The sequence below is a fragment of the Pseudophryne corroboree genome, unplaced genomic scaffold (assembly GCF_028390025.1).
Source record: "Pseudophryne corroboree isolate aPseCor3 unplaced genomic scaffold, aPseCor3.hap2 scaffold_413, whole genome shotgun sequence".
Classification (NCBI taxonomy): domain Eukaryota; kingdom Metazoa; phylum Chordata; class Amphibia; order Anura; family Myobatrachidae; genus Pseudophryne; species Pseudophryne corroboree.
Genome location: NW_026970047.1, coordinates 267,824 through 279,889, shown reverse-complemented (window position 1 = coordinate 279,889; position 12,066 = coordinate 267,824).

Genomic DNA, 12,066 nt, shown 5'->3' with positions numbered 1-12,066 from the left:
AAATGCAATGGTACAAGACAGCTTTTCCTTGCCAATATCTCTCTTTTGCAAAGAGCTGCGCATTGGAAAATTCAGGGCTATGTCGTGTAGATGATGGTCTAACAGGAGGCTTTAAAATTTTCTTTCTAGTGTCCTTCGTTTGGGAGAAAAATGCAATGGTACAAGACAGCTTTTCCTTGCCAATATCTCTCTTTTGCAAAGAGCTGCGCATTGGAAAATTCAGGGCTATGTCGTGTAGATGATGGCCTAACAGGAGGCTTTAAAATTTTCTTTCTAGTGTCCTTCGTTTGGGAGAAAAATGCAATGGTACAAGACAGCTTTTCCTTGCCAATATCTCTCTTTTGCAAAGAGCTGCGCATTGGAAAATTCATGGCTATGCCGTGTAGATGATGGTCTAACAGGAGGCTTTAAAATTTTCTTTCTAGTGTCCTTCGTTTGGGAGAAAAATGCAATGGTACAAGACAGCTTTTCCTTGCCAATATCTCTCTTTTGCAAAGAGCTGCGCATTGGAAAATTCAGGGCTATGTCGTGTAGATGATGGCCTAACAGGAGGCTTTAAAATTTTCTTTCTAGTGTCCTTCGTTTGGGAGAAAAATGCAAAGGTACAAGTTAGCTTTTCCTTGCCAATATCTCTCTTTTGCAAAGAGCTGCGCATTGGAAAATTCATGGCTATGTCGTGTAGATGATGGCCTAACAGGAGGCTTTAAAATTTTCTTTCTAGTGTCCTTCGTTTGGGAGAAAAATGCAAAGGTACAAGACAGCTTTTCCTTGCCAATATCTCTCTTTTGCAAAGAGCTACGCATTGGAAAATTCCGGGCTATGTCGTGTAGATGATGGCCTAACAGGAGGCTTTAAAATTTTCTTTCTAGTGACCTTCGTTTGGGAGAAAAATGCAATGGTACAAGACAGCTTTTCCTTGCCAATATCTCTCTTTTGCAAAGAGCTGCGCATTGGAAAATTCAGGGCTATGTCGTGTAGATGATGGCCTAACAGGAGGCTTTAAAATTTTAATTCTAGTGTCCTTCGTTTGGGAGAAATATGCAATGGTACAAGACAGCTTTACCTTGCCAATATCTCTCTTTTGCAAAGAGCTACGCATTGGAAAATTCAGGGCTATGTCGTGTAGATGATGGCCTAACAGGAGGCTTTAAAATTTTCTTTCTAGTGTCCTTCGTTTGGGAGAAAAATGCAATGGTACAAGACAGCTTTTCCTTGCCAATATCTCTCTTTTGCAAAGAGCTGCGCATTGGAGAAATCAGGGCTATTTCGTGTAGATGATGGCCTAACAGGAGGCTTTAAAATTTTCTTTCTAGTGTCCTTCGTTTGGGAGAAAAATGCAAAGGTACAAGACAGCTTTTCCTTGCCAATATCTCTCTTTTGCAAAGAGCTGCGCATTGGAAAATTCAGGGCTATGTCTTGTAGATGATGGCCTAACAGGAGGCTTTAAAATTTTCTTTCTAGTGTCCTTCGTTTGGGAGAAAAATGCAATGGTACAAGACAGCTTTTCCTTGCCAATATCTCTCTTTTGCAAAGAGCTACGCATTGGAAAATTCAGGGCTATGTCGTGTAGATGATGGCCTAACAGGAGGCTTTAAAATTTTAATTCTAGTGTCCTTCGTTTGGGAGAAAAATGCAAAGGTACAAGACAGCTTTTCCTTGCCAATATCTCTCTTTTGCAAAGAGCTGCGCATTGGAAAATTCAGGGCTATGTCGTGTAGATGATGGCCTAACAGGAGGCTTTAAAATTTTCTTTCTAGTGTCCTTCGTTTGGGAGAAAAATGCAATGGTACAAGACAGCTTTTCCTTGCCAATATCTCTCTTTTGCAAAGAGCTGCGCATTGGAAAAATCAGGGCTATTTCGTGTAGATGATGGCCTAACAGGAGGCTTTAAAATTTTCTTTCTAGTGTCCTTCGTTTGGGAGAAAAATGCAAAGGTACAAGACAGCTTTTCCTTGCCAATATCTCTCTTTTGCAAAGAGCTGCGCATTGGAAAATTCAGGGCTATGTCGTGTAGATGATGGCCTAACAGAAGGCTTTAAAATTTTCTTTCTAGTGTCCTTCGTTTGGGAGAAAAATGCAATGGTACAAGACAGCTTTTCCTTGCCAATATCTCTCTTTTGCAAAGAGCTACGCATTGGAAAATTCAGGGCTATGTCGTGTAGATGATGGCCTAACAGGAGGCTTTAAAATTTTCTTTCTAGTGACCTTCGTTTGGGAGAAAAATGCAATGGTACAAGACAGCTTTTCCTTGCCAATATCTCTCTTTTGCAAAGAGCTGCGCATTGGAAAATTCAGGGCTATGTCGTGTAGATGATGGCCTAACAGGAGGCTTTAAAATTTTAATTCTAGTGTCCTTCGTTTGGGAGAAATATGCAATGGTACAAGACAGCTTTACCTTGCCAATATCTCTCTTTTGCAAAGAGCTACGCATTGGAAAATTCAGGGCTATGTCGTGTAGATGATGGCCTAACAGGAGGCTTTAAAATTTTCTTTCTAGTGTCCTTCGTTTGGGAGAAAAATGCAATGGTACAAGACAGCTTTTCCTTGCCAATATCTCTCTTTTGCAAAGAGCTGCGCATTGGAGAAATCAGGGCTATTTCGTGTAGATGATGGCCTAACAGGAGGCTTTAAAATTTTCTTTCTAGTGTCCTTCGTTTGGGAGAAAAATGCAAAGGTACAAGACAGCTTTTCCTTGCCAATATCTCTCTTTTGCAAAGAGCTGCGCATTGGAAAATTCAGGGCTATGTCTTGTAGATGATGGCCTAACAGGAGGCTTTAAAATTTTCTTTCTAGTGTCCTTCGTTTGGGAGAAAAATGCAATGGTACAAGACAGCTTTTCCTTGCCAATATCTCTCTTTTGCAAAGAGCTACGCATTGGAAAATTCAGGGCTATGTCGTGTAGATGATGGCCTAACAGGAGGCTTTAAAATTTTAATTCTAGTGTCCTTCGTTTGGGAGAAAAATGCAAAGGTACAAGACAGCTTTTCCTTGCCAATATCTCTCTTTTGCAAAGAGCTGCGCATTGGAAAATTCAGGGCTATGTCGTGTAGCTGATGGCCTAACAGGAGGCTTTAAAATTTTCTTTCTAGTGTCCTTCGTTTGGGAGAAAAATGCAATGGTACAAGACAGCTTTTCCTTGCCAATATCTCTCTTTTGCAAAGAGCTGCGCATTGGAAAAATCAGGGCTATTTCGTGTAGATGATGGCCTAACAGGAGGCTTTAAAATTTTCTTTCTAGTGTCCTTCGTTTGGGAGAAAAATGCAAAGGTACAAGACAGCTTTTCCTTGCCAATATCTCTCTTTTGCAAAGAGCTGCGCATTGGAAAATTCAGGGCTATGTCGTGTAGATGATGGCCTAACAGAAGGCTTTAAAATTTTCTTTCTAGTGTCCTTCGTTTGGGAGAAAAATGCAATGGTACAAGACAGCTTTTCCTTGCCAATATCTCTCTTTTGCAAAGAGCTACGCATTGGAAAATTCAGGGCTATGTCGTGTAGATGATGGCCTAACAGGAGGCTTTAAAATTTTAATTCTAGTGTCCTTCGTTTGGGAGAAAAATGCAAAGGTACAAGACAGCTTTTCCTTGCCAATATCTCTCTTTTGCAAAGAGCTGCGCATTGGAAAATTCAGGGCTATGTCGTGTAGATGATGGCCTAACAGGAGGCTTTAAAATTTTCTTCTAGTGTCCTTCGTTTGGGAGAAAAATGCAATGGTACAAGACAGCTTTTCCTTGCCAATATCTCTCTTTTGCAAAGAGCTGCGCATTGGAAAATTCAGGGCTATGTCGTGTAGATGATGGCCTAACAGGAGGCTTTAAAATTTTAATTCTAGTGTCCTTCGTTTGGGAGAAAAATGCAAAGGTACAAGACAGCTTTTCCTTGCCAATATCTCTCTTTTGCAAAGAGCTGCGCATTGGAAAATTCAGGGCTATGTCGTGTAGATGATGGCCTAACAGGAGGCTTTAAAATTTTCTTCTAGTGTCCTTCGTTTGGGAGAAAAATGCAATGGTACAAGACAGCTTTTCCTTGCCAATATCTCTCTTTTGCAAAGAGCTGCGCATTGGAAAATTCAGGGCTATGTCGTGTAGATGATGGCCTAACAGGAGGCTTTAAAATTTTCTTTCTAGTGTCCTTCGTTTGGGAGAAAAATGCAATGGTACAAGACAGCTTTTCCTTGCCAATATCTCTCTTTTGCAAAGAGCTGCGCATTGGAAAATTCAGGGCTATGTCGTGTAGATGATGGCCTAACAGGAGGCTTTAAAATTTTCTTTCTAGTGACCTTCGTTTGGGAGAAAAATGCAAAGGTACAAGACAGCTTTTCCTTGCCAATATCTCTCTTTTGCAAAGAGCTGCGCATTGGAAAATTCATGGCTATGCCGTGTAGATGTTGGTCTAACAGGAGGCTTTAAAATTTTATTTCTAGTGTCCTTCGTTTGGGAGAAAAATGCAATGGTACAAGACAGCTTTTCCTTGCCAATATCTCTCTTTTGCAAAGAGCTGCGCATTGGAAAATTCAGGGCTATGTCGTGTAGATGATGGTCTAACAGGAGGCTTTAAAATTTTCTTTCTAGTGTCCTTCGTTTGGGAGAAAAATGCAATGGTACAAGACAGCTTTTCCTTGCCAATATCTCTCTTTTGCAAAGAGCTGCGCATTGGAAAATTCAGGGCTATGTCGTGTAGATGATGGCCTAACAGGAGGCTTTAAAATTTTCTTTCTAGTGTCCTTCGTTTGGGAGAAAAATGCAATGGTACAAGACAGCTTTTCCTTGCCAATATCTCTCTTTTGCAAAGAGCTGCGCATTGGAAAATTCATGGCTATGCCGTGTAGATGATGGTCTAACAGGAGGCTTTAAAATTTTCTTTCTAGTGTCCTTCGTTTGGGAGAAAAATGCAATGGTACAAGACAGCTTTTCCTTGCCAATATCTCTCTTTTGCAAAGAGCTGCGCATTGGAAAATTCAGGGCTATGTCGTGTAGATGATGGCCTAACAGGAGGCTTTAAAATTTTCTTTCTAGTGTCCTTCGTTTGGGAGAAAAATGCAAAGGTACAAGACAGCTTTTCCTTGCCAATATCTCTCTTTTGCAAAGAGCTACGCATTGGAAAATTCAGGGCTATGTCGTGTAGATGATAGCCTAACAGGAGGCTTTAAAATTTTCTTTCTAGTGACCTTCGTTTGGGAGAAAAATGCAAAGGTACAAGACAGCTTTTCCTTGCCAATATCTCTCTTTTGCAAAGAGCTGCGCATTGGAAAATTCAGGGCTATGTCGTGTAGATGATGGCCTAACAGGAGGCTTTAAAATTTTAATTCTAGTGTCCTTCGTTTGGGAGAAAAATGCAAAGGTACAAGACAGCTTTTCCTTGCCAATATCTCTCTTTTGCAAAGAGCTACGCATTGGAAAATTCAGGGCTATGTCGTGTAGATGATAGCCTAACAGGAGGCTTTAAAATTTTCTTTCTAGTGTCCTTCGTTTGGGAGAAAAATGCAATGGTACAAGACAGCTTTTCCTTGCCAATATCTCTCTTTTGCAAAGCGCTGCGCATTGGAAAATTCAGGGCTATGTCGTGTAGATGATGGCCTAACAGGAGGCTTTAAAATTTTCTTTCTAGTGTCCTTCGTTTGGGAGAAAAATGCAATGGTACAAGACAGCTTTTCCTTGCCAATATCTCTCTTTTGCAAAGAGCTGCGTATTGGAAAATTCAGGGCTATTTCGTGTAGATGATGGCCTAACAGGAGGCTTTACAATTTTCTTTCTAGTGTCCTTCGTTTGGGAGAAAAATGCAAAGGTACAAGACAGCTTTTCCTTGCCAATATCTCTCTTTTGCAAAGAGCTACGCATTGGAAAATTCAGGGCTATGTCGTGTAGATGATGGCCTAACAGGAGGCTTTAAAATTTTCTTTCTAGTGTCCTTCGTTTGGGAGAAAAATGCAATGGTACAAGACAGCTTTTCCTTGCCAATATCTCTCTTTTGCAAAGAGCTGCGCATTGGAAAATTCAGGGCTATGTCGTGTAGATGATGGTCTAACAGGAGGCTTTAAAATTTTCTTTCTAGTGTCCTTCGTTTGGGAGAAAAATGCAATGGTACAAGACAGCTTTCCCTTGCCAATATCTCTCTTTTGCAAAGAGCTGCGCATTGGAAAATTCAGGGCTATGTCGTGTAGATGATGGCCTAACAGGAGGCTTTAAAATTTTCTTTCTAGTGTCCTTCGTTTGGGAGAAAAATGCAAAGGTATAAGACAGCTTTTCCTTGCCAATATCTCTCGTTTGCAAAGAGCTGCGCATTGGAAAATTCAGGGCTATATCGTGTAGATGATGGCCTAACAGGAGGCTTTAAAATTTTAATTCTAGTGTCCTTCGTTTGGGAGAAAAATGCAAAGGTACAAGACAGCTTTTCCTTGCCAATATCTCTCTTTTGCAAAGAGCTGCGCATTGGAAAATTCATGGCTATGCCGTGTAGATGTTGGTCTAACAGGAGGCTTTAAAATTTTATTTCTAGTGTCCTTCGTTTGGGAGAAAAATGCAATGGTACAAGACAGCTTTTCCTTGCCAATATCTCTCTTTTGCAAAGAGCTGCGCATTGGAAAATTCAGGGCTATGTCGTGTAGATGATGGTCTAACAGGAGGCTTTAAAATTTTCTTTCTAGTGTCCTTCGTTTGGGAGAAAAATGCAATGGTACAAGACAGCTTTTCCTTGCCAATATCTCTCTTTTGCAAAGAGCTGCGCATTGGAAAATTCAGGGCTATGTCGTGTAGATGATGGCCTAACAGGAGGCTTTAAAATTTTCTTTCTAGTGTCCTTCGTTTGGGAGAAAAATGCAAAGGTACAAGTTAGCTTTTCCTTGCCAATATCTCTCTTTTGCAAAGAGCTGCGCATTGGAAAATTCATGGCTATGTCGTGTAGATGATGGCCTAACAGGAGGCTTTAAAATTTTCTTTCTAGTGTCCTTCGTTTGGGAGAAAAATGCAAAGGTACAAGACAGCTTTTCCTTGCCAATATCTCTCTTTTGCAAAGAGCTACGCATTGGAAAATTCCGGGCTATGTCGTGTAGATGATGGCCTAACAGGAGGCTTTAAAATTTTCTTTCTAGTGACCTTCGTTTGGGAGAAAAATGCAATGGTACAAGACAGCTTTTCCTTGCCAATATCTCTCTTTTGCAAAGAGCTGCGCATTGGAAAATTCAGGGCTATGTCGTGTAGATGATGGCCTAACAGGAGGCTTTAAAATTTTAATTCTAGTGTCCTTCGTTTGGGAGAAATATGCAATGGTACAAGACAGCTTTACCTTGCCAATATCTCTCTTTTGCAAAGAGCTACGCATTGGAAAATTCAGGGCTATGTCGTGTAGATGATGGCCTAACAGGAGGCTTTAAAATTTTCTTTCTAGTGTCCTTCGTTTGGGAGAAAAATGCAATGGTACAAGACAGCTTTTCCTTGCCAATATCTCTCTTTTGCAAAGAGCTGCGCATTGGAGAAATCAGGGCTATTTCGTGTAGATGATGGCCTAACAGGAGGCTTTAAAATTTTCTTTCTAGTGTCCTTCGTTTGGGAGAAAAATGCAAAGGTACAAGACAGCTTTTCCTTGCCAATATCTCTCTTTTGCAAAGAGCTGCGCATTGGAAAATTCAGGGCTATGTCTTGTAGATGATGGCCTAACAGGAGGCTTTAAAATTTTCTTTCTAGTGTCCTTCGTTTGGGAGAAAAATGCAATGGTACAAGACAGCTTTTCCTTGCCAATATCTCTCTTTTGCAAAGAGCTACGCATTGGAAAATTCAGGGCTATGTCGTGTAGATGATGGCCTAACAGGAGGCTTTAAAATTTTAATTCTAGTGTCCTTCGTTTGGGAGAAAAATGCAAAGGTACAAGACAGCTTTTCCTTGCCAATATCTCTCTTTTGCAAAGAGCTGCGCATTGGAAAATTCAGGGCTATGTCGTGTAGATGATGGCCTAACAGGAGGCTTTAAAATTTTCTTTCTAGTGTCCTTCGTTTGGGAGAAAAATGCAATGGTACAAGACAGCTTTTCCTTGCCAATATCTCTCTTTTGCAAAGAGCTGCGCATTGGAAAAATCAGGGCTATTTCGTGTAGATGATGGCCTAACAGGAGGCTTTAAAATTTTCTTTCTAGTGTCCTTCGTTTGGGAGAAAAATGCAAAGGTACAAGACAGCTTTTCCTTGCCAATATCTCTCTTTTGCAAAGAGCTGCGCATTGGAAAATTCAGGGCTATGTCGTGTAGATGATGGCCTAACAGAAGGCTTTAAAATTTTCTTTCTAGTGTCCTTCGTTTGGGAGAAAAATGCAATGGTACAAGACAGCTTTTCCTTGCCAATATCTCTCTTTTGCAAAGAGCTACGCATTGGAAAATTCAGGGCTATGTCGTGTAGATGATGGCCTAACAGGAGGCTTTAAAATTTTCTTTCTAGTGACCTTCGTTTGGGAGAAAAATGCAATGGTACAAGACAGCTTTTCCTTGCCAATATCTCTCTTTTGCAAAGAGCTGCGCATTGGAAAATTCAGGGCTATGTCGTGTAGATGATGGCCTAACAGGAGGCTTTAAAATTTTAATTCTAGTGTCCTTCGTTTGGGAGAAATATGCAATGGTACAAGACAGCTTTACCTTGCCAATATCTCTCTTTTGCAAAGAGCTACGCATTGGAAAATTCAGGGCTATGTCGTGTAGATGATGGCCTAACAGGAGGCTTTAAAATTTTCTTTCTAGTGTCCTTCGTTTGGGAGAAAAATGCAATGGTACAAGACAGCTTTTCCTTGCCAATATCTCTCTTTTGCAAAGAGCTGCGCATTGGAGAAATCAGGGCTATTTCGTGTAGATGATGGCCTAACAGGAGGCTTTAAAATTTTCTTTCTAGTGTCCTTCGTTTGGGAGAAAAATGCAAAGGTACAAGACAGCTTTTCCTTGCCAATATCTCTCTTTTGCAAAGAGCTGCGCATTGGAAAATTCAGGGCTATGTCTTGTAGATGATGGCCTAACAGGAGGCTTTAAAATTTTCTTTCTAGTGTCCTTCGTTTGGGAGAAAAATGCAATGGTACAAGACAGCTTTTCCTTGCCAATATCTCTCTTTTGCAAAGAGCTACGCATTGGAAAATTCAGGGCTATGTCGTGTAGATGATGGCCTAACAGGAGGCTTTAAAATTTTAATTCTAGTGTCCTTCGTTTGGGAGAAAAATGCAAAGGTACAAGACAGCTTTTCCTTGCCAATATCTCTCTTTTGCAAAGAGCTGCGCATTGGAAAATTCAGGGCTATGTCGTGTAGCTGATGGCCTAACAGGAGGCTTTAAAATTTTCTTTCTAGTGTCCTTCGTTTGGGAGAAAAATGCAATGGTACAAGACAGCTTTTCCTTGCCAATATCTCTCTTTTGCAAAGAGCTGCGCATTGGAAAAATCAGGGCTATTTCGTGTAGATGATGGCCTAACAGGAGGCTTTAAAATTTTCTTTCTAGTGTCCTTCGTTTGGGAGAAAAATGCAAAGGTACAAGACAGCTTTTCCTTGCCAATATCTCTCTTTTGCAAAGAGCTGCGCATTGGAAAATTCAGGGCTATGTCGTGTAGATGATGGCCTAACAGAAGGCTTTAAAATTTTCTTTCTAGTGTCCTTCGTTTGGGAGAAAAATGCAATGGTACAAGACAGCTTTTCCTTGCCAATATCTCTCTTTTGCAAAGAGCTACGCATTGGAAAATTCAGGGCTATGTCGTGTAGATGATGGCCTAACAGGAGGCTTTAAAATTTTAATTCTAGTGTCCTTCGTTTGGGAGAAAAATGCAAAGGTACAAGACAGCTTTTCCTTGCCAATATCTCTCTTTTGCAAAGAGCTGCGCATTGGAAAATTCAGGGCTATGTCGTGTAGATGATGGCCTAACAGGAGGCTTTAAAATTTTCTTCTAGTGTCCTTCGTTTGGGAGAAAAATGCAATGGTACAAGACAGCTTTTCCTTGCCAATATCTCTCTTTTGCAAAGAGCTGCGCATTGGAAAATTCAGGGCTATGTCGTGTAGATGATGGCCTAACAGGAGGCTTTAAAATTTTAATTCTAGTGTCCTTCGTTTGGGAGAAAAATGCAAAGGTACAAGACAGCTTTTCCTTGCCAATATCTCTCTTTTGCAAAGAGCTGCGCATTGGAAAATTCAGGGCTATGTCGTGTAGATGATGGCCTAACAGGAGGCTTTAAAATTTTCTTCTAGTGTCCTTCGTTTGGGAGAAAAATGCAATGGTACAAGACAGCTTTTCCTTGCCAATATCTCTCTTTTGCAAAGAGCTGCGCATTGGAAAATTCAGGGCTATGTCGTGTAGATGATGGCCTAACAGGAGGCTTTAAAATTTTCTTTCTAGTGTCCTTCGTTTGGGAGAAAAATGCAATGGTACAAGACAGCTTTTCCTTGCCAATATCTCTCTTTTGCAAAGAGCTGCGCATTGGAAAATTCAGGGCTATGTCGTGTAGATGATGGCCTAACAGGAGGCTTTAAAATTTTCTTTCTAGTGACCTTCGTTTGGGAGAAAAATGCAAAGGTACAAGACAGCTTTTCCTTGCCAATATCTCTCTTTTGCAAAGAGCTGCGCATTGGAAAATTCATGGCTATGCCGTGTAGATGTTGGTCTAACAGGAGGCTTTAAAATTTTATTTCTAGTGTCCTTCGTTTGGGAGAAAAATGCAATGGTACAAGACAGCTTTTCCTTGCCAATATCTCTCTTTTGCAAAGAGCTGCGCATTGGAAAATTCAGGGCTATGTCGTGTAGATGATGGTCTAACAGGAGGCTTTAAAATTTTCTTTCTAGTGTCCTTCGTTTGGGAGAAAAATGCAATGGTACAAGACAGCTTTTCCTTGCCAATATCTCTCTTTTGCAAAGAGCTGCGCATTGGAAAATTCAGGGCTATGTCGTGTAGATGATGGCCTAACAGGAGGCTTTAAAATTTTCTTTCTAGTGTCCTTCGTTTGGGAGAAAAATGCAATGGTACAAGACAGCTTTTCCTTGCCAATATCTCTCTTTTGCAAAGAGCTGCGCATTGGAAAATTCATGGCTATGCCGTGTAGATGATGGTCTAACAGGAGGCTTTAAAATTTTCTTTCTAGTGTCCTTCGTTTGGGAGAAAAATGCAATGGTACAAGACAGCTTTTCCTTGCCAATATCTCTCTTTTGCAAAGAGCTGCGCATTGGAAAATTCAGGGCTATGTCGTGTAGATGATGGCCTAACAGGAGGCTTTAAAATTTTCTTTCTAGTGTCCTTCGTTTGGGAGAAAAATGCAAAGGTACAAGACAGCTTTTCCTTGCCAATATCTCTCTTTTGCAAAGAGCTACGCATTGGAAAATTCAGGGCTATGTCGTGTAGATGATAGCCTAACAGGAGGCTTTAAAATTTTCTTTCTAGTGACCTTCGTTTGGGAGAAAAATGCAAAGGTACAAGACAGCTTTTCCTTGCCAATATCTCTCTTTTGCAAAGAGCTGCGCATTGGAAAATTCAGGGCTATGTCGTGTAGATGATGGCCTAACAGGAGGCTTTAAAATTTTAATTCTAGTGTCCTTCGTTTGGGAGAAAAATGCAAAGGTACAAGACAGCTTTTCCTTGCCAATATCTCTCTTTTGCAAAGAGCTACGCATTGGAAAATTCAGGGCTATGTCGTGTAGATGATAGCCTAACAGGAGGCTTTAAAATTTTCTTTCTAGTGACCTTCGTTTGGGAGAAAAATGCAAAAGTACAAGACAGCTTTTCCTTGCCAATATCTCTCTTTTGCAAAGAGCTGCGCATTGGAAAATTCATGGCTATGCCGTGTAGATGATGGTCTAACAGGAGGCTTTAAAATTTTCATTCTAGTGTCCTTCGTTTGGGAGAAAAATGCAATGGTACAAGACAGCTTTTCCTTGCCAATATCTCTATTTTGCAAAGAGCTGCGCATTGGAAAATTCAGGGCTATATCGTGTAGATGATGGCCTAACAGGAGGCTTTAAAATTTTAATTCTAGTGTCCTTCGTTTGGGAGAAAAATGCAAAGGTACAAGACAGCTTTTCCTTGCCAATATCTCTCTTTTGCAAAGAGCTGCGCATTGGAAAATTCATGGCTATG